The sequence below is a fragment of the Pseudochaenichthys georgianus genome, chromosome 24 (genome assembly GCF_902827115.2).
Source record: "Pseudochaenichthys georgianus chromosome 24, fPseGeo1.2, whole genome shotgun sequence".
Lineage (NCBI taxonomy): Eukaryota > Metazoa > Chordata > Actinopteri > Perciformes > Channichthyidae > Pseudochaenichthys > Pseudochaenichthys georgianus.
The window spans coordinates 9968606-9989782 of NC_047526.1; the positions used below are offsets into that span (position 1 = coordinate 9968606).

A 21177-nucleotide genomic window follows, 5' to 3' on the forward strand; every position below is an offset into this window, starting at 1 on the left:
ACTCTGATGACAGTATTGTCATGCCATCAGGGTCATAATATATTCTGAAGGCAGCACAGTTTCAAGGAGAGAAAAAGTGGAATACCTTCTATCCTTGTTCTCAGTATGTTGCAAATACGTATTGTTGCAGGCCATTCACAATTTCTCTCTCCCCTCATCAACTTCAACTCGCCGTTGTCAAAGGCACAGATACATTTGAAATGTCCTAACAAATCATCTTGTCAACCTCGCAGTCTATGACGGATAAGTCACCTTTTAAACCTACATGGGTGACTGCTAAAACATCCTATTTCTACAACTTTTCAACCTCCTACCACTTCCCTCTCAAACTCTCTTTTTTCCTTCTGTCTTGGATTTTTTTCCATTCCCATCTTGGCTTCTTGCCGTCGCCATATCGCTCCTTTGGAACACACGAGACATTTTTGGGTGACAAAGATGTAACACATAACTTTCGTTAAGAGAAAACACACTGTGAAAGGGTTAAAAACTCCCAAACCAGAAATCACCACGTGGTAGCTACATGTCAATCCTAAGGTAGACCTCCCCTTAAGCATTCCCTGATTTAAAATCTATTTATCTATTAATGGGATCTTCATTTACAAAATAAACATTGTTCTCTATTAAGGAAGACGTGAAACTATTCATTAAGACCATAAGCTTGTCCAGAAAAATGTTGTTTGAGATAATAAATCCATTGAGAAGTGGGGTAATTTTATCATAGACTTCTATACAATCAGACTCCTTTATGTGCCCCCAGACAGCTTTAAGAAATAATGCAAGTTTAAGGCATATCAGCATTGGCTTTAATCTTTTAGACACAAATGTTTTTGAGGAGAGATTGTTTATTATCTGAATTTGTAGGATTATAACTGATGTTATGGAAATCTAGGGCCCAAACACAGCTGGAGAGTACAAGTCAAATGAACAATACAAATAAATGGTGAATCAAGCAAAGCTGTCTTTTGGTTATTTATTTGAAGCTTCAAATACACGATACAATAATATAAATATGTCACAAGTCGCACAGAGTATAAAATAGTCTGCGCGAGAGTGCGCAGAACAATGGAAAAGCAAAGGTTATATAGAAAAGGAGTGGGAAAGAGAACAATCTGGGTTCACACAGTCAGATTGTTGATGAGACACCCAGTGGCCTTGAGTAGATAGCATAACGGTTCTCAGAGCAGGGAAGTTCGTGATGTGTCTGACTGTGTATGAGTCTCCCAGTCTGCTGAAACAGCTGTGGCCTTGCAGAGACTGGGAAACTCATAAGAGAATATAATAGAATAATAATGGTAAAAGCACAACAAGAGGAAATAAGAAGCATTTGGTTTAAACATATGAAAGACATAATAAGGATAATAATAAGGATGATAATAATAACAATTCCCACTACATTCCCCCCTTTTGATCATACTTGATCAATAGAAAAAAACAAATGATAGGATAGACTGATATAACACATAAATGAATACACTCCATCGCTGGTTTAAGTAAACACATCACAAATATATCATAGAAAACTGGCTGTTTTTGTGGAGGACAGACTCCAATATAATGTAAGCATAAGAGAGGAGATACACACATGATTATATTGATGAATCGGAATCAGACTCTTCTGATTCTAGCTGATCTATCTCACTGTGGCGCAAAGGATTGTCTTGTAATGGAATAGTAGTATACTGAACGAAAGCTGAGGACACCATGCTGGAAACGCACTTCTTCAGTATTGGGATAATCAAACAGGTACAACTGATTAATAGGCCAAAAATGATCGCCAGGGGTGTAACTATACTAGCCAGCCATGCTTTCCACCCGCCTGATGTAAGCCAGGCCCACCAGTCCCAGGCCCCTGCGTTGGATATGTCATCAGCTTTCATGTCAGCTAACAGGTTGTTAAGATGCAGCACGGTGTCAGTGATGTTCTTGGTGGCGTCGGGAATGTAAGTGCAACAGGAGTCACCGATCACATGACACAGGCCACCCTTTGAGGCGAACAAAAGGTCAAGAGCGAATTGATGCTGCATGAGCATGTTCCTAGAGGCTATTATGAATGGGGTCAATGCCTGGAAGCCTTGAGTCGTCTCATAAGTCAGATTCTCTAGCCGGACGTGTAAGGTATCTAATTTATGGGCATTGTTTACTGTACCCCACCATGGGAACAGGCCACCCATGAATTTAGCTCCAGCGGACGTCATATCTCTTTTTACCTTGTGGTGGTCGGGGTGTTGGAACTCTGGGTAATGATGTGTCGTGTGCATTAAGGACGTGAGTACAGTGACTGCTGGATTCAAATCCACTAGAGTGCATGTCCCTATCCAAAGGGGAGCCAGAACTTGATAGAGCTTGTTGCCGCACAACCAAACGTAATCTTCTGGCGCGCTAAACCCAGAATCACTGGGCCACGCCAGTTGGAGGGAAATATGTCATCAGGGAATGCTACGTTAGAAAGGATTCTCTCAGGGGCACCAGATATGTGACAATACGAGATTTTGTGAGCACCGTCACCGCATGTGTTCCGTAGGATGTGAGTACAACCAGTAGTAGTGCCTAGGAAAAAATAATGTGGTGTAAGAGACGTTTTGTGGTAAACTCTCTGGATGCAGAGGCTGTGTTTCATCCCTCTCAAATGACTAGGGTGCACATGGCTGACGGGTTGGTACTTTGCGTATGTGGTGTCAAGCGTGGATGCACGCAAAGAGGAGTCAGACCGATTACTGCATGGTGGGGGAAGCTGCCTAGCATAACGCCACCCGGTTACGCTGTCTTCATCCTTGATGGGCTTTGTCAGAGCCATAAACGCGCAGAGGTGTTCAACCTGGGTCAGAGAGCGCGGACGAACTGGCACGGACACTGATGAGTCCTGGGGGAAAAGGGTGCATGCATAACATGACCCATTTTGTCCTGCGGCCTGCAAGAATGATCTCAGAGTGTGCCACCAGACGTTACCGGTGATCCCACTACTGGTCTGACCCACATCAATGTTGCTATGGTCGTTATCGCCTATGTATAGATTAAATGTAGATGTACCTATGGATGTCAACAGTGGCGTCAACAGTGGCGTCAAAGGTTGCTTACGCTTTTCCGGGTCTGAGTTTTGGGCGCGATGTCGATGTAAAATGTGCCACACGGGTCGGCGCCGGATACATACAGACAGACAACAAAATAAAATAAATGTGGTTCGCCCTGCTTTCCCCATGTACCTCTTAGATACCTCGATTTTGGCTGACATGCTGTGTGCTGAAATGGATACATAAAATATAGGACTAGTCCTAACACAACTATCATGGCAAGTATGCAGAGGAACCATTCTATGATTGTCCAGGCTCTCCAGTAGCATTCACATTGCTCACGGTTGCGTTGTCGTCTCTCCAGGCGAGCCCTCATCACGAGGGGGAAATGTTCCATGGAGTGTGTGTGTGTATTCTCTCGGTCGATTTCGTGACCCGGACCGTCAGACTTCGCACACTGATAACACAAACGAGGAACCAGAGAGCATATGGAACCGCTCAGCTGGCACTCGCTCGTGACACCTTGTGTGTAGTGTGTTTTGGTGTATGTAGTGCAAGTGTGGTGCTGGTGGTGACTAGGACACGTCACTTGCTGTCATCTGTTGGTGACTCGGACACGTCACTTGTTGTCATCTGTTGGTGACTTGGACACGTCACTTGTTGTCATCTGTTGGTGACTTGGACATGTCACTTGTTGTCATCTGTTGGTGACTTGGATATGTCACTTGTTGTCATCTGTTTCTATCGTTTCTCCTTTCCTGTGACCACGACCTTGCAGTGGCTGGCGTGGACCCATGTAGCTCTCTCGGCGACCTTGACCGCTGTCTGGGTGACGAGAAGCACCTGGTAGGGACCTTGCCAACGATTGGATTTCCAGCTCTTTCTCCGGAAATCCTTGACCAGCACGAAGTCGCCCGGTTGAAGGCGGTGAAGCGGACCAGTGGCAGTCGCTAAAGTGGATGATAGGTTAACACAATATGACAACATAGCATCCTCACACAAAGTTGTGGAGGGAAGAGGAAATCCTGGAGCCTTGAGTCCAATCTGTGGAGGTGCCCCAAAAAGGATTTCAAATGGGCTGAGTTGACTCCGTGTTCTTTTCCGCATCCTCATGTACATCAGCACAATGGGCAGAGCTTGTGTCCATGACAGACCTGTGTCTGCACAGCATTTTGCTAGTTTGTAATTTTGCATGATGCAGATTAGCATGCTTCACAGTGCTTTTGAGCTGTTACTGTGAACCCCCTTGTGAACCACTCCTGATTTATAGACTCTAACATCCCCCCTTTTGACACATGATCCCACCCATGTGTCAACTTAGCAAAATGAGGGAAAAAAAATGTCTGGGAAGACATGGATTGGAATTTGGGCCAACCCAAAAAACAGCCCCAGCAGCCTTCTATTGAGCTTTCTCAACTGGCGTAGCTAGCTGCTGCATGGAAGTTAGTGATGACATTTTGTCAGTAAAGGAGGAGACAGGGATTTTAACAAATGAGTGTGCGTGAGGTGCGAGAGGAATCAGGCCTTTGCGGCTGAGTCAGCAGACGCATTTCCTAGGGAAACTGGGTCTGTACTGCTTGCGTGTGCGGCACATTTACAGACTGCAACCTCAGATGGGAGCAGAATGGCGTCTAGTAAGCCTGCAACCAGCACATGGTTAAGTACTGGTTTGCCATCAGATTTAAGAAATTGTCTACACTTCCAAATAGCCCCAAAATCGTGTACTACCCCGAAAGCATATCGTGAGTCAGTGTAAATAGTCACGGTTTTGCCTTCTGCAAACGTGCAGGCTTCAGTTAGTGCGATGAGCTCTGCTGCCTGTGCTGAGAGGTGGCATGGAAGCGGTCCAGAACGGAGAACAGCAGAATCTGAAACAACAGGAAAAAAAACAAAAAAAAAACAAACAAATAAATTAGTGCCCCCTTGGTCGCGAGAGGCAGACCCATCAACATACAAAATGAGGTCAGCGTTGGTCAGAGGAACGTCTTTTAAGTCCAAACAATAAAAACCTGTCTGTCTTTAAGTCCGGTCTAGGTGTGCACACAATGGAAATTACGTCAACTGTCTTCAGGCAATATTCAAACTAAATGAAGTCTCTCCTTTTGAAACATCATGTGTTGAAATAAACACCTGCAGTTCAAAAAAATAAAAAAAATAAAAAATGAATTGCCTAATATTTTTGTTGTGGAATCAATTAATTTCTTTCTTTAAAGGCAAAAACATGAAAAAGCTAAAAGGAAAACCCTATTGAATACAATATTATTTGGAGCAACTTAATTTATAAATAGTTGTCAACTTAAAAACATGTGTTCATGTTCAACATGTGGTAATTAAGTACATACAATTTAAGATTATATTTAAATAATACGGTAAAACAAGTTGGAACTTTGGAGTAATCAACTTAAAAACTTGTGTTTATGCTACCAATTATTAAGTGAGTGGTAATTGAAAACACCTCTGATTGTAGAGGAAAAGCCTTCTCCCCTAACCCAAATAACTTTGTTGCTTTAACAACATTTCAATAGAAGTTGTCTTAACTCAATAACCATCGATGCAACCTATTGCCTTGATTTTCTTTGTTAAGCCAAGGCATTTGTTGTTAGAGTGTACGTAGACTGGGCCTCCCATATAACCTGCTGAGCCGATATAAAAACCAATCAGCAAATAACTTTTCAATACATTATTGATTACTATTTTTGAGGTACTTTTAGGTTGGAAGTGAACATAAGTCATAGGTACATGGTGTACTTTTCCTTCACTACATGTATGTAATACCTTTAGTTACTTCACAGATGTGGATGAATGATGTGAAATATAATCAAGTGTTGAATCAGACTTTAGTTCCACCTGGAGTAAATCCACAAGCTACTCTGCAGAATAAAAAGCCATTCAAAGTAGCTGCACCTTCACCAGCTTTGAGAACACTTTCATGATCAATCATTATAAAACATATCATATATATTATTCTGAAATGGACCAATCTGCACAACGACTACTTTTACTGTCTTTACTTTCACTATATTTTTATAATACTTTTCTACTTTTACTTGAACATTTTGAATGCAGGACTTTTACTGTAACACTCTGGTATTTCTACTTTTACTCAAGTACAAGATCTGAGTACTTATTCCTTTACTCAAGTACAATATCTGAGTACTTCTAATTTCACTACAATATCTGAGTACTTATTCCACTTCTGGTAGTGTATTAGTCTGAATTGTAGCTACAAAATCACACAGAGCTGCATAAAAATAGAATAATATGTACACGTGTGTACAATGATTTGTAGGTAATTTTGACTACTCAAGACACCTCACTTATACATCTTCAAAGTATTGGCTTTCAGAATATTAAACTTGTTTCGGCAAATTCAGATGATAAATACAACTTTGAAGCTTGTAACGGCATAATTACAAGCAGAGAACGGACTAATGTAACGTCACAGCAAGCATAACAACAGCCGTGTGTTATGAACACATACGCAAGAATGACATCATCTGTTGCTTAGTGACTTTTTTAACATTTAGTCTTAACACAAACGTGTGAATGTGTAAGGTTTACCATTATATTCAAATGTGAACAAAAATTGACTGTCTTTGTGTACCGGAACACTGAAAAATGCATTTGAGACATCTATGGCCACGTTTCATTCACAAGAGGCGATTCAAACATTTCGATGAGCAGGCGTTTCTACATGATGTTTTTAATAGTGATTTACACATTGTTTCACTTATGACCGATGTTGAGTTAGCATGGAATTATTTTAAATCCACCTTCTTGGCTATATGTGACAAGCATGCTCCTTTTAGGACATCTAGGATAAGCGGTAAAGACAACCCCTGGTTTAATGATTCTATATCCTCTCTCATTCGACAGAGAGACACTGCCTGGGCTAAAGCAAAGAAATCGAATATTCCATTAGATTGGAATCTGTATAGGACATTAAGAAACAAATGCACTAAGCTGATTAAAAACTCTAAATGTGCCTACTATCTTAATGCAATACATGACAATTTGAATAACCCTGCAAAGTTTTGGAAACTTGTTAAATCCTCCTCAGGTTCTATCACTCCAAACAGCCTTCCTGATCTCTTAAGGGTAAATCAGAGTGAAATCAAGGGCAAAATGGATATTGCAGACAGCTTTAATAATCATTTTATTTCTGCTGGCTCAATCTTTGATTCTAGCAACTCAGGGATGATCGCTGCAGAAGGAGAGCCAGGTCCTCCGCCACTTGACCCTGATCAACTGTTCACCTTTGCCCCCATCTTGACCTCTCAGGTTCACAAAGCTTTAATGAGCCTAGATGTAAAGAAATCTTCAGGCCCAGACAAGATAGAGCCGTTCTTCTTCAAAGTTGCTGCAGGTCTGATTGCAGAACCCATAACCTCTATTCTGAATCTCAGTCTTTATGCTGGTGAATTACCTTGCTCATGGAAGTCGGCCATGGTTCTCCCCTTGTTAAAGGGCGGAGACCCCTCTGACCTAAATAATTATCGCCCTATTTCCAGACTGTCTGTAATGGCCAAAGTCTTTGAATCTCTTGTAAACGAACAACTGAAAAAGTTTCTAACTGACCATAATATTCTTAGCGAGTCTCAGTCCGGCTTCAGATCAGGCCATAGTACTACTTCAGCGGCTATGCTAGTCTCAAATGACATCATTGAAGCACTAGACAAGAAAAAACACTGTGCAGCATTGTTTGTTGATCTGTCTAAAGCTTTTGATTCTGTGGATCATGCATTGCTACTGCAGAGGCTTGGCTGCATAGGTCTTGGCAAAATGGCTTTGAGCTGGTTTAAAAACTATCTATCTGAAAGAACTCAGTGTGTCTCAGTAGAAGATTATACCTCAGCTGCTCTTACTATAAACAAAGGTGTTCCACAAGGCTCTATTTTGGCCCCTGTCTTATTCTCCATCTTTATAAATGAACTAGGAAATGGGATAAACCCAGCACGGTTTCATTTATACGCCGATGATACAGTTGTTTATACAGTGGCTTCCTCTTTAACTCAGGCTATAGAGCTTCTACAGGATGCTTTTAATACACTGCAACACTCCTTGCTAAGGCTAAGACTGGTCCTTAATGCAAAAAAGACCAAGTACATGACCTTCTCTCGCTCTCGAGCTAATACAGCTGTCCCTCCGATTCTTACACTGGAAGGGACATGCCTTGACAAAGTAGCATCCTACAAATATCTGGGCTTATGGATTGATGAAAAGATGGCCTTTGATGTTCATATTGGGAACCTACTGAGAAAACTTAGACCTAAACTGGGCTTTTTCTTTCGTTTAAGGAAATGTTTCCCGTCTGAAGCCAGGAAGAGAATTGTGCAGAGTTCCTTTCTGTCTGTATTAGACTATGGCGATGTGATCTATATGCATGCTTCTTCCTCCCTGCTTAAAAAGCTGGACTCTGCGTACCATACTGCTATACGTTTTGTAACGGGTGCAGGCTCTCGCACCCACCACTGCACTTTGTATCAGTCCTTAGGATGGTCCTCTCTGTACCAAAGAAGACAATCACACATGTTGATTTTTATCCTTAAGTCATTGCTAGGTAAGCTGCCCTTATATATCTCCAGACTTCTGTCATTTTATACTTGCTTTTTTAATACTAGACGAGCAGCAAATGGGATGCTTTTAAATGTTCCTTTGATGCAGTCAGAGCTTGGTAAAGCTGCATTCTCCCACTATGCTCCCTTTTTATGGAATACGCTGCAAGTAAAACTTTGTCTAGAGGCACTTCCTACTGTAAATGCTTTTAAAGGTATGCTACGATTAGCCCTTCATGAAACATGTAACTGTTTTACCTGATGCTATTGCTGATGTGATTATGCTTCTTGCCACTGCACAAATGGCCTTCTGTATTTATATTTGAATTGTATGTTTTTTTTGTTTAATGCCTTTGTTTTATGTTGAAACTTGTTGTGTGCCGTGTTGGTCAGGACTCCCTGGAAGAAGAGATCTTGTATCTCAATGGGACATTCCTGGATAAATAAAGGATAAATAAAAAAAAATAAATAAAAAATGGCAGTAAATATGTTGCAGAGGCTGGAACTTTTGGAGTAATCAGATAAGAATTCCGGACGAGCGTGCATGCACAGCTGCATTTACATCGTAAATCCTGGACAAATCTCCACTCGTCAGGAGGTTTGTCTCTGATCTTTTTGACAGGAAACACTGGAATCGTTACACGGAATAATGACCCCTTGTTTAAGCAGAGAGGTAAACACTGGCCATCAACAGCTTCACGTTTCAATGGGTACGGTACGTGAACGTGGACATTAACCCTACGTCATATCTGTGAGCTGCCCAGAGTGAGTATGGCACATCTGAAAGCGCGGCAGGAAGCTCAGAGATATGAGAATTACCTTATCCTCAACCAACAGCAATGTGCGCAGAACGGCTACGTTCGTGCACATTTTCCTTTGATACACGTCACGTGACATAGAGTACATGACATATTCTGTGTGTGTAGGTGCCCAATCAGTGACTGACTCCCAATCCTTAACGATTGGACCCAAATCCCTCCATCTATCAGTGGGGCCCCCTGGCTAGTGAAATGTGTGGACCGCCCCTGGGATTTGACACAGCTGGTTGTGTCTTGTGTGTGTGTGAGTCTTAACAGAGATAGTGCTACCCAGCGAATTCCAATACATTTTTAAATATGAGCTCATCATTCACACATTCTAACAGTAAAACTCTCATCATAGCATTTACACGGATCTTTCAACCCCGTTAGCAGTACAATGCAAAATGAGAAGTTTCCACACAGCAGGTGGAAAACCACGTTGACCAGTCAAACGCAACAACTCCTGAAAATCAGGATATGTCAGCAGCCCATTGATACACATTCACCAGTTCTTTATCATCAAATGACACTTTTTGAACCATCGTAGGAGATGGCTGTCGGACTTTAAGACCCTCATTTGTGGAAAAATGAGGTCCAAGCCGAACCGGAGAACCAGATCTCTGCCCAGTAAATGTATTGGGCAAGCAGATGATAAAATAACTGTTTTTTACTGATGTGGGAAATGGATTACTGTCAACACCGTTATCTCCACTCTGAAGTGGTACAGAAACTTCTCCTTTTCATAAACCCAGCATATGAATAAATCTATCACTACATTTGCATTCAGGCAAATCTACCCTTTTTTTTACCACAGAATGTGTAGCCCCAGAATCAACCAAAAATGTGTGGGACATTTCTTAACGCAAACATTCACTGTCATATTTCAAATATGTACCCTTTTTAATTACAGACATGTCCTCTAATTCTTCTAATTTCTCAATAGCATGTATGATGCGTGTGTGTGTGTGTGTGTGTGTGTGTCACTTCCCTGGTTAGATGCTGCTGGCTGAATTTCCATCTCGCTCGATTGGGCCCCTTCCTTGCTGTCCCCCTCTGCCTCCACTCCAGTGTTCTGTGAGCAGTCCCATAATCCAATGTTCAACACTTCCACACTTGGAAACATCTTTCTTCAAATGAACGTCTTGCTTCTTGTCCTCTGCCTCTGAAAACCTCCTCTGCCTCTCCCTCGGTATTGTGAGCGGCCAGCATTTTGTTTAGCTTGCGCTGTGTCTGTGAGTCCGTTGAGAAAGGCATTACTGAGGTTTGTTTCCCAAACACCTGCTTGGTCTCCTAGGGCATCGGGTTTGTTTATCCCGCTGTTGTCGAGCTTGGAGTTGACGCTGACTGCATGGCTGGGGCTTGTAGTTGAGGTGGTTGAGGTGTTCCAACCAGATTGCCAGGGTTGTACGCCGGAGGAGGGAAGGGATACCCAGTCGAGGAGAGGTCATTCAGGCCTGCAATGGAAGGACACAGAGATGTCTGGGGTTTACATGTCTTTTGGAAATAATGTATTTCTTTTCTTCACATTCATTTTCAACCTTAATATTTTATTTAATCCCCAAGGCCAACTGCCTTTTTTTTTACTCCCCAGTATTATAAACACTTTCTATGGGTGTCCAGTTTCTCTAAGTCTTTTACTTTAATTGTACTCTTCTTCTTCATTCCATCTTCACACTCTTGTAATTTATCCCTTAGGTTTTTGATTTTTAATTTACTCAAAGAACCTCCCTTAGGAAATCCGAACATTTCCGTCCATATATTTAATTTAGCCAGACTTTCTTCACCATAGTTTGCTCGCATGACATCAACTATCGGACCCTCAGGAGGCTGTACATACCCCCTCCCCTGCTTTGCCCCCATAGCAAAGTCTTTTAAAGTGTCACCAAAACACTATTAAAGTGTCACCAAAACACTCCGTGTCACCAAAACACTATTTTTCATCCGTCGATGCTAGATATGCCAAATATCTCTGTTTTCGAGCAGTCCCTCTCCTGATGTCATGGAGTTTTAATTACGTTTAACTTTAAACAATTTAGACTTTGCACATCTCACCGAGTATTGAAAGCCCTTTGAGTTCGTTGGATCTCGTGAAGTCAATCGGTTCCACCCCTCGCGCTGGTCCCCTCGTCCTGTACGTTTTATGTCGGGGTAGAGGAGGATCCAAGATCCCGGAGCAACCCACCAGCGTCCAGAGGTTTCCCCGATCAAACATACAGAGATCCTGCCGACAACGCCATTTGTTATGGAAATCTAGGGCCCAAACACAGCTGGAGAGTACAAGTCAAATGAACAATACAAATAAATGGTGAATCAAGCAAAGCTGTCTTTTGGTTATTTATTTGAAGCTTCAAATACACGATACAATAATATAAATATGTCACAAGTCGCACAGAGTATAAAATAGTCTGCGCGAGAGTGCGCAGAACAATGGAAAAGCAAAGGTTATATAGAAAAGGAGTGGGAAAGAGAACAATCTGGGTTCACACAGTCAGATTGTTGATGAGACACCCAGTGGCCTTGAGTAGATAGCATAACGGTTCTCAGAGCAGGGAAGTTCGTGATGTGTCTGACTGTGTATGAGTCTCCCAGTCTGCTGAAACAGCTGTGGCCTTGCAGAGACTGGGAAACTCATAAGAGAATATAATAGAATAATAATGGTAAAAGCACAACAAGAGGAAATAAGAAGCATTTGGTTTAAACATATGAAAGACATAATAAGGATAATAATAAGGATGATAATAATAAAAATTCCCACTACACTGACTACACAGTCTACTATTTTGCGGCTTTTCAAAAACCCTAAACCAACCCCTAACCCTAACTCCGGCTGGATTACTTCAAACAAGATAATACATTTTTCATTTATGATATTTTATATCTGGAGTTAATTAAAATGTAAATAGTGAGCTTATATTCTGCCAATAAGGGCACTCTACAAAGAAATAATATTTCACGGTGTATTATAAAAAGGAGTTTAGGAAATTATTACTTGGTCAAACACAAAGCTCCCATTTTCATGCTTCCAAACCCACAGTGTTCAGCTCAGGCTGCAGGGAGGGTGCAGTTCCAACCAGCTGGCTCTTACTCTCTCGCACACTCGCCATTTCTCATGTAACATGTGGGTTGTTATGGATGGAGTAATGCTGAGTTGGCCCATGGCGCTCCTAATGAGAGCAAAACTCCCTGGGCTGCTGCCACCCAAACCTCATGGAGGCAAGTAGCGGGCAACTCATACATACTGAGGCAATACACACTACACTGTACACACTTCTATTTAGTTTATCCTGACAACCATGTGACTTTTGCTGATATGATTTTCTCAGAAGTGATTAATTAGGGTAAGACAATCATGGAGAGCAATGTGACTGGACTGCGTTAGCTGACCTCGGCTTAAACTGAATAAACTTGATCACTCTCGCTGAATGAATAGAGTACATACAAAGGCTTTATTAAATGAAATACATGATGTATGATGCCTTAGTTTGCTGGGTGTCTGCCCAGCCGTGCCTGTCCATGCATTTGGCAAGCGACTTAAATAAAAAAAGTACATTTTGATTTAGAATATCCATGACGGAATGATTTTCGGAAAAGCCAACTTCCCAATATATTTAATGTTGACACAAATAGAGTCATGCTGTATATGCTCTCACTGGTACATCTTGCCAACATTGAGCAAGAGTGAGAGCACAGCTTAGGTTTGCCCATGGAAAGAGTGGCATCATTCCATTTTTCCTAATATAAAGTTGAGACAGAACGGCGATGTGGACGAGTGACTACAGGGACCAGATGGAGGGCTGGATACAGAAAGGCAAAAATGGACAAAATGACCGTCACGTCACAGGGCAACAAATCCATGTATCCAAGGGAAATTGAGTGCTATCAAAACGTGTATCACTAATTCCACACATGAGGTTATACGGTTTAAAGTGTAATGTACGTTTAATAATCACAGGATTAAACGGCTAATACAAGGTGGAGCTATATTGCCCTTCACTGGGACATTTCCCGTCATCATTAGCGAGTGCTGGAAAACTTCAATGTTTTCCTGCCAGATCGGACTTGCCAGCCTTTTGGAGGTTGATTTACTTGGCATTAAAAAGCCCCATTTGAAACAAAGCTCTTATTTGCCAAATATCTCACACACATATTTGTCACGGGTTTGATCATTAGCATAGAGTGGTGTGCTTGTGAGGATATGCGGGTACCAAAAATGCTATAGGATCTGACATTTGGCACTTGCGAGCCAGTGAAGGCATGTTGTGACTCTGAGTTCTTATTCTTGACAGCTTGTTCGCCTTGATTAATGACCCTGAGGTGAAACAGAGTTCCCCCGTCCACCTCAGAGTGAACAAACTAATGAACCAGATGCATTATTTATTTTTGAAAATCCAAAGCCCAGAACAAAAGCTGAGGTTGGGGTAAAATACACTGAAACATTCCAAGAAAAGGAATGCTTTTTCTTCCCGCCCTCATTATTTTTGCTCGTCAACCTGGAGATGTTGCCAAATATAATATTAGTGGGATAAAAGATTGTTGCAGTGTACTTGGTAATGTGAGTCGATGGGGACCGCAGTTCTTGCGCTCTATTTCAGGAAACAAAGTGATTGTTTCTTATCTTGATCAGAGGTGGGCTGGCATGCTAGCTGCGAGAGCCGGTGGAGAAGATTAGATTTTAATTGTCAGACATTACTGTTTGATGGCAACCAGAGAGACACTAATGTGCCTTGTAATAATCCTCCCTGGTGTTGACACTGAGATCCAAGTTAGAATAAAACTAACAAGGGGATTGTGTCATTCCTTCACTAGTTACGTTAATGAGAGAGGACTCATTCCTGTGATATACAATTACTCTGTCACCAAGCTTTGGTACTGATATATCAACATTTCCTTTTGCTGGAGGCAAGTTAAGACTCTGAGGCTTTTGGGGGAAATCTGTTCGCCATTGAGTCACTGATAATACTGCATATTTCACGATTGCCTAAAATGTAGTTAAGAATGGATTATCTCTTCCTGGCTTTATTGGACAATAGAAATACGATTTTTGTGAAAACAGAATGTAAAATTGCAGGAATGTGACTCTGGTTTGGCCATCTGAAAGATTGGAAATATTCCTAACCCTACCCCTTTTGTCACAGAAACAACGAAACCGCTAAATCAAATGGGCTGAATTAGGTAAAGGCTAGCTAAGGAAAGTCCACCTTTTGTTAATTAAAATGTGTTTTAAATTAGCGCAGATAAGTTAAGTATCAGCTTAATTTCTTAAATATTTGGACAAGAAAGATAAAATAACACATATTTTTGTCATATGTCATTCTAATTAGTCTACAAAGTCAAAAATATTAAGGCAATACAATATTTTTGTTTCTTTAACACTGTTTCTTGGTTAGTCAGAAAAATATAAATTTTAATGTTGAAGAGGCAAAACCATAAATCATTTCAGAAAATAAAATAGTAAAGCAAATATTTGAGTTTTCATTGTTTGCTTTCATTTTGCTGCAACCTCTTGGTTGACAGAACAAAGATATACAGTATAATTCAAATTGGAACCAACTAGAAGATTAAGAAAAAATACTCTTTTGGACACAAGAGCAAATCCTGATTAAACACAACATTACATTTTTACTAAGACACACACTATAGTAAACACAGGAAATAGGTTTGCGGGTGCTGCTGCCAAATGGGTCTCACCCTTGATATGACTGTTTATTTATGTTTTTCTTTCATGTGATAAGCCTGTCCTTTGGCCTACAATGTGTTGTTCTTTCCATTAACATCATCAATCAGAGTAGCATTTAGTAATCCCTTCAAATGAATAACAGTAATAACTTATTTAAACCCCTTATTACTTTGACAGCAGCATTGAAACGTGTGTGTGTGTGTGTGTGTGTGTGTGTGTGTGTGTGTGTGTGTGTGTGTGTGTGTGTGTGTGTGTGTGTGTGTGTGTGTGTGTGTGTGTGTGTGTGTGTGTGTGTGTGTGTGTTAAACAATATTTAAGAGGATTACCCTGATATAACAAGCAATTTCTGCCAGGAAAAGGTAAAGTAATACATGAACGACATATTATAATAAGCAGATAATGAGAACAATTCATTATAGAATACTTTTCTTCATATCCTGCTTAACTTTTCATTTTAATTGTGTCCTTTCAATGTGGGTATTAGGCTGTGAGGGATATTGTTCAAGAAGACTGTTACAGATTTAATAACATTATGAGACATAAAGTCAAAGATCAAAATTACGTTAAACTAGGTGAAATACAAGATATAACAATTATGAGATGGAGTCAAGCTTTATGTTTATATTACATTAAAATGAAGAGATAAATTATGAGCATATTTTTATTCTCGTCTAAGTAACTTTTCTTGTTTAATATTTTCTCTTTTCTCGGTGGTCATGAGCATTCATGACTGAGCTTTATTTCCAAACAAATATAATTATTTTAAAGTAAAATTAGAGTCAAATATCCAAATCATGAGATACTAAATCTAAACTTCGTGGTAGTACAATAAAGTTACAAGACAATGATTTCACTTCTGTTTAACTTTATCAATTAATATGACTTAAAAGGAGTTGTTAACCGCACATATCTCATGGTGAATCCCATAGCATTTTTAGTTGTTCCCATGGTTACAGAAGGATTTACAACCCCATACCCCCCAGTTGCATGCAAAGGAATTTCTCATGAAGTCTGTAGTATGGAAAATAAGTCCTGATCTAAATCTTCACCATGTTTCCTGTAAGGAACATGTTAGAACACACTGATTTTGTCAACACTTCCAGTCAAGTATGCTTCAAGCAACCTCTTTGCACAAACACTTGAAACATAATCAGAAATATTTCTGACTCATATTTTCCCTGGCAGAGGTCCAAGACAGTGTTTTTAATCAAACAGGCAAACAGGAAATACCTCCAGCGTGATTAAACTTTATCTCAACATCAGCCGTTCATTAGCATTGATAACAAAGGAAGTACGCACTTTAGTCTGAACACGTGGCCTCGGCACGAATAAATCCATCACTGGAGGTTTTGAAATCTTGTCAAGAGTGGCAGCAACGCTGGAAGATTACAACAACACAATGATGATGTACATGTATTTTATTTTGAGATGAAGCCTGTGGATCAATGTTGGATACATTGAGATGGAGAGTAAGACAGGGATCTCTCTGACTGCTAGCCATGCTAATCGACTTCGACAGCTGTGAGTTGACACCAGGAATTAGTCGTTGCTCATGCAAATAGAGTGCATATGCTAATACTGGAGCAAATTGGTGGAAAGGGGTGGGCTTGGTTGGGAAGGCATGTCAGATGGAAGTAACCTGGATGGAGATGTGTTCCCGCAGCCCTCATTTACACATGTGGAGTAGACTGAACTCTGAGATAACACCATTCAGGTTTGACTAATACAGATAGCAAATGTGTCCTTACATCACTGCCGCTTTGAGAGCATTTTAATCTCTCGTTTTTACATACTGGATGCGATTGAATAAATTGACATTTGTAATGCTAATACATATCGTGAATACTTTGATTATGAATAAACCAGTGAGGCAATAGCTGCCATTAGCGGCACTGAACTGCTTTTATTACAGTAAGGAGCAGGGTATTATGGCCTTTAACAACATGTAAACTGTATTTTGTGAAAAAGCTGACGCATACAGTATACCAACAAGCTGTGACTCAACAAGTGGGATTACAAAATGGTCTGCTTGTCACCACAGAAGCACAGTTGGGAGTTTGGAAGATATGTTAGTTCGTGGAATAAGTGAACATTTTCTTTTAATGATATTCTTTAATATAGGAACACTCCTGGGTAATAATATGAGACTAAATACCTTGAGGCTCTGTCATGGCCATTCATTTAAAACTTTTTTCTAAGAAACAAAGTTTTCTGTTTTGCAATAATGCGAATACAAAAATATATTTTATCATAGACCAAGAATCCAAAAGTGCGCCGAATTAAAAAGTACAAGTGGACTATTTAGCATTAGCTTGCCATTAGCCGTGATCTCAACATAATTGTAAGTGTAATTAGATGATTGTAACCTAAATGCATTCAATAATTTACTTATGTTAAAAAGTTCTACATTAATAAATAATTAGTCACCCTTTCATGCATGAATTATGAAAAGATATTGCAGATGAAGTATTTTCAAGAACAACAGTAGCAGTAACAGTATGAATTGTAGTATATAGCCAGTGATGCATGACGTCCACTTTAGTGGACAGGTGATTAATCATAATTTCCTGCAAACATAAAATCAATACTTTGACAGTTTATGAATGATATGATTCCTTAGTTGTTACTTGATGTCACCAACATTGTTATACCTGCAGGGGGCGCTTTCCATAAAAGGATTGGCAAGATATCGACGAGTGATTCGGTCAATCTGGCTTTCTGTCGTCCATCTTGGTTTAGAGAAATGTATCATGCACTTACACTGACTTTCCACTGAGTAGCAGTGTATGGGATGCAATAGGGTCCTATGTAGTGGCTGATGTGCAACTATGCCATCAAAACCCATGCATATACAAGAAAACACCTTTTGAATAGCTGTCTATACCTCATCATACAGAATGGCCAACCTTCTTTCTGTCTGTGGTCGGTTGCTAAAAGCCACTCGATCAACCCATCATCTCTTCATCTCCACCATGATCTTCAGATTGCTCCACCAGCGTCGAGACTCCTTATTGAACTAATGTCTTGGTTTAAACCATGACAGTGAAGGGTACTGTAACCTATTGAACTGTAGACCACCAACCGATCAAAGGGATCAACCTGCTTGGCGCTTCCTTTCTTCACATTTCCAGTTAATCAAACTGGTTGTGATTAACATGTCCGCCTGAGGAGCAAGAGATCTGAACGTGGAAAAATATATGATCCATTGATTGAGCCATTTGACCACAGACGTATAAAGACACAAATATATGCATGCTTGTTTTATGATTCACTCACTGACGCACTGCTTTACCAAGGTCTCCGCCCCAGACCACAAGGACCCAGATTCTCCAGAGGGCTGGCCGCAGACCAGAGCCAGGGTTCAGAGTTCAAGTGGGAGCTTTATTCCTGGCAGTTGAGGCTTGGGTTGACTGGCAGAAAGGAAACACCAATAGGCCAGGCTCCAACCCTCACCCCTCAGGAATTGTTGGGGTCAAGAATTACATCCAGTCTGGCTCCATTGGACATCGATGACAGGGTGTCTAAGTGTGTCGCTTTTTGAAAACAGATGGCTTGAAGTTCAATGCAAGACATCGAAATGAATTACAAGTGTTCAAAAAATAGCTTTGCATGCTTTATAATTTGAACTGTGAACTGATTCACAGTCACAAGAGAAGAAGTGTATCAAATTGTGTACTTTAAGTTTGCTTAAATGTGTACACCAAAGTATTAGTACTGTGAACTACAACTGCAATTATATTTCAATTCACCTTTAAAGGCCTCCACGTAACTAGACCAGAAATACATAAAAGTTAAACAAAAAGGAATTAACGTTAGAACTGCTGATTAATTTTACATCCAACAAAACATTTCAGATTCAACCCTAACCCTTTCGTATTTAAAAATAAACCCTTTTTGTAATTGGTCAACCACTGAGTATTGGATGGTGCGGACTTGAGTTCTCAACGGAAAATAAAATGTAAAATGTGTCAACTTTCCTCTTTACAAATGGTAGCCTGTGCTGATGTTAGATAAACAAGTTTGAACTTTTCAACTTGGTGTAACTTTTCTTACCACTCATTTTATTGTTATCTTTCTTTTCTGCTAATTGCTTTTAAATCAAGAGCAGGTCTGCTTCTTTACACTAATCCATTTCAAGTTGCAATTCATATGGTATTCAGATTCAGGGTTTTGTGCATGATCTGTTTGATTTTGATTGGGGTAAAATCGACTGTGCTGATGTGGAAACTGCATGGTCTTATTTTTATCTTGGTTTTATGGAGATCATTGATAGACATGCACCCCTGTGTACATTTAGAGTAAAGGGACGAGACAATCCTTGGTTTTCTGCTGAGCTGATTAGTCTCCTTCATGAGAGAAACAAGGCCTGGGCAAAGGCTAGGGCGCTAGGCAATCAGACTCAGAGGTAGAGTGGCTGCGTTGTAGGCAGCTAAGGAATAGCTTCACTTCAAATGTCAAAAGTGCAAAGTCGAAGTACTTTTTGTCAGTTAACTCAGAAAACCTAAATAATCCTAGGACATTTTGGAAAGCAATAAAATCGATATCTACCGGTGAGATCCCTAATGAGCTACCTCCGTGCCTTACCACAGCATCTGGCTCTATATCGGACAGGGCTACTATGCTAAATTGCTTTAATGAGCATTTTGTGTCCTGCGGTTCGATGTTTGATTCTGTGACTAACTCTGCTTCGGTGAACACCCCAATCCGTGACTCTGAACAATGTGGTCTGGAAAACCCTTTCAGTTTTACTCCTTTTACTGTCAATGTTGTTCACGAAGCCTTATCTAAGCTAGATCCTAGGAAACCGGCTGGCCCGGACAACTTAGAACCTTTCTTTTTAAAGATAGCTGCAGACTTTATTGCTCTACCTCTTACTACTCTTTTTAACCTCTCCCTCAGCACAAATACAATTCCAAAAGTATGGAAGTCTGCTTATGTCTTGCCTTTACTGAAAGGAGGGGAGGCAACTATTTTAAATAACTATAGGCCGATCTCTAAATTGTCAGTTTTGGCTAAGGTTCTTGAACGCCTAGTGAGTGAACAGGTCTAAACATCAGTCAGGCTTCAGAAAGAAACACAGCACCATCACTGCCACGATGAAAGTGGTAAATGACATTACTAGTATTTTAGATAATAAGCAGAGTTGTGCAGCTCTGTTTATTGACCTTTCCAAAGCGTTTGACACCGTTGATCATCGCATCTTAAAGCAGAGGCTACTCAGTATTGGCATATCCAGCCTTGCAGTGGGTGGTTTGTGAACTACCTCTCTCAAAGGTCCCAATGTGTTCATTTTGATGGACTGTCTTCTGAGTGGATAAACATTTCTAATGGTGTACCACAAGGTTCTGTTTTAGGACCACTTTTATTCTCCATATATATTAACAGTTTAGGTGAAAATATGGATGAAGCTACTTTACATTTTTATGCGGATGATACTGTGATGTATTGTGCGGATCCCTCCATTAAAGAGGCTGTTGTTAAATTACAGGCTGTTTTTAACACTATTCAGACTCAGCTCTCTGAACTAAAGCTTCTTTTAAATGTGGATAAAACCAAGGTAATGCTCTTTTCAAAAGCAAAAAAGACACCAGAGCCTGTTTTTGATATTGTAACTACGCAAGGAACAAAACATGAAGTTGTTGCCTGTTACAAATACCTTGGTATCTGGCTTGATGATTGTCTTACTTTTAAACTTCAGGTCACTAATCTGCTTAAAAAGCTGAGGGTTAGGCTAGGTTTCTTCTAGGAACAAGTCCTGTTTCTCATTTGAAGCCAGGAAAAGGCTAGTCACTGTGACCTTTTTAACTGTGCTGGACTATGGTGATTTGATCTATATGAATGCACCTGCCCATTGCCTGGAAAAGTTAGATGCTGCGTATCACAGTGCTCTGAGATTTGTTACTAACTGTAAAGCACTTACTCATCACTGTACCCTGTATGCCAAGGCAGGTCTGCCTTCACTAACTGTACGGAGGCTCAGTCACTGGTACATGTTCATTTATAAAGCCATGTTGGGTAAACTACCTTTTTATATCTGCTCTCTGATCTCTCGACGAATTGAAAGTACGTATTGCCTGAGATCTCATGATGTTGTTTTATTAAATGTGCCAAGTGCTAGGACTGTCTTAGGGAAGAAA

At 40.5% G+C, this 21177-nt stretch overlaps 1 long non-coding RNA gene across 1 annotated transcript; it reads right to left on the reverse strand.

The window, feature by feature from the left end:
- Window positions 1-956: 956 nt before the first annotated feature.
- LOC139433062 (uncharacterized) lies at window positions 957-12115 on the reverse strand. Its single transcript, XR_011642619.1, has 2 exons — window positions 11416-12115; window positions 957-4876 (listed from the first exon to the last, which is right to left on the reverse strand). It is a non-coding gene; the product is annotated as an uncharacterized lncRNA (long non-coding RNA).
- Between the last annotated feature and the right edge of the window lie 9062 nt (window positions 12116-21177).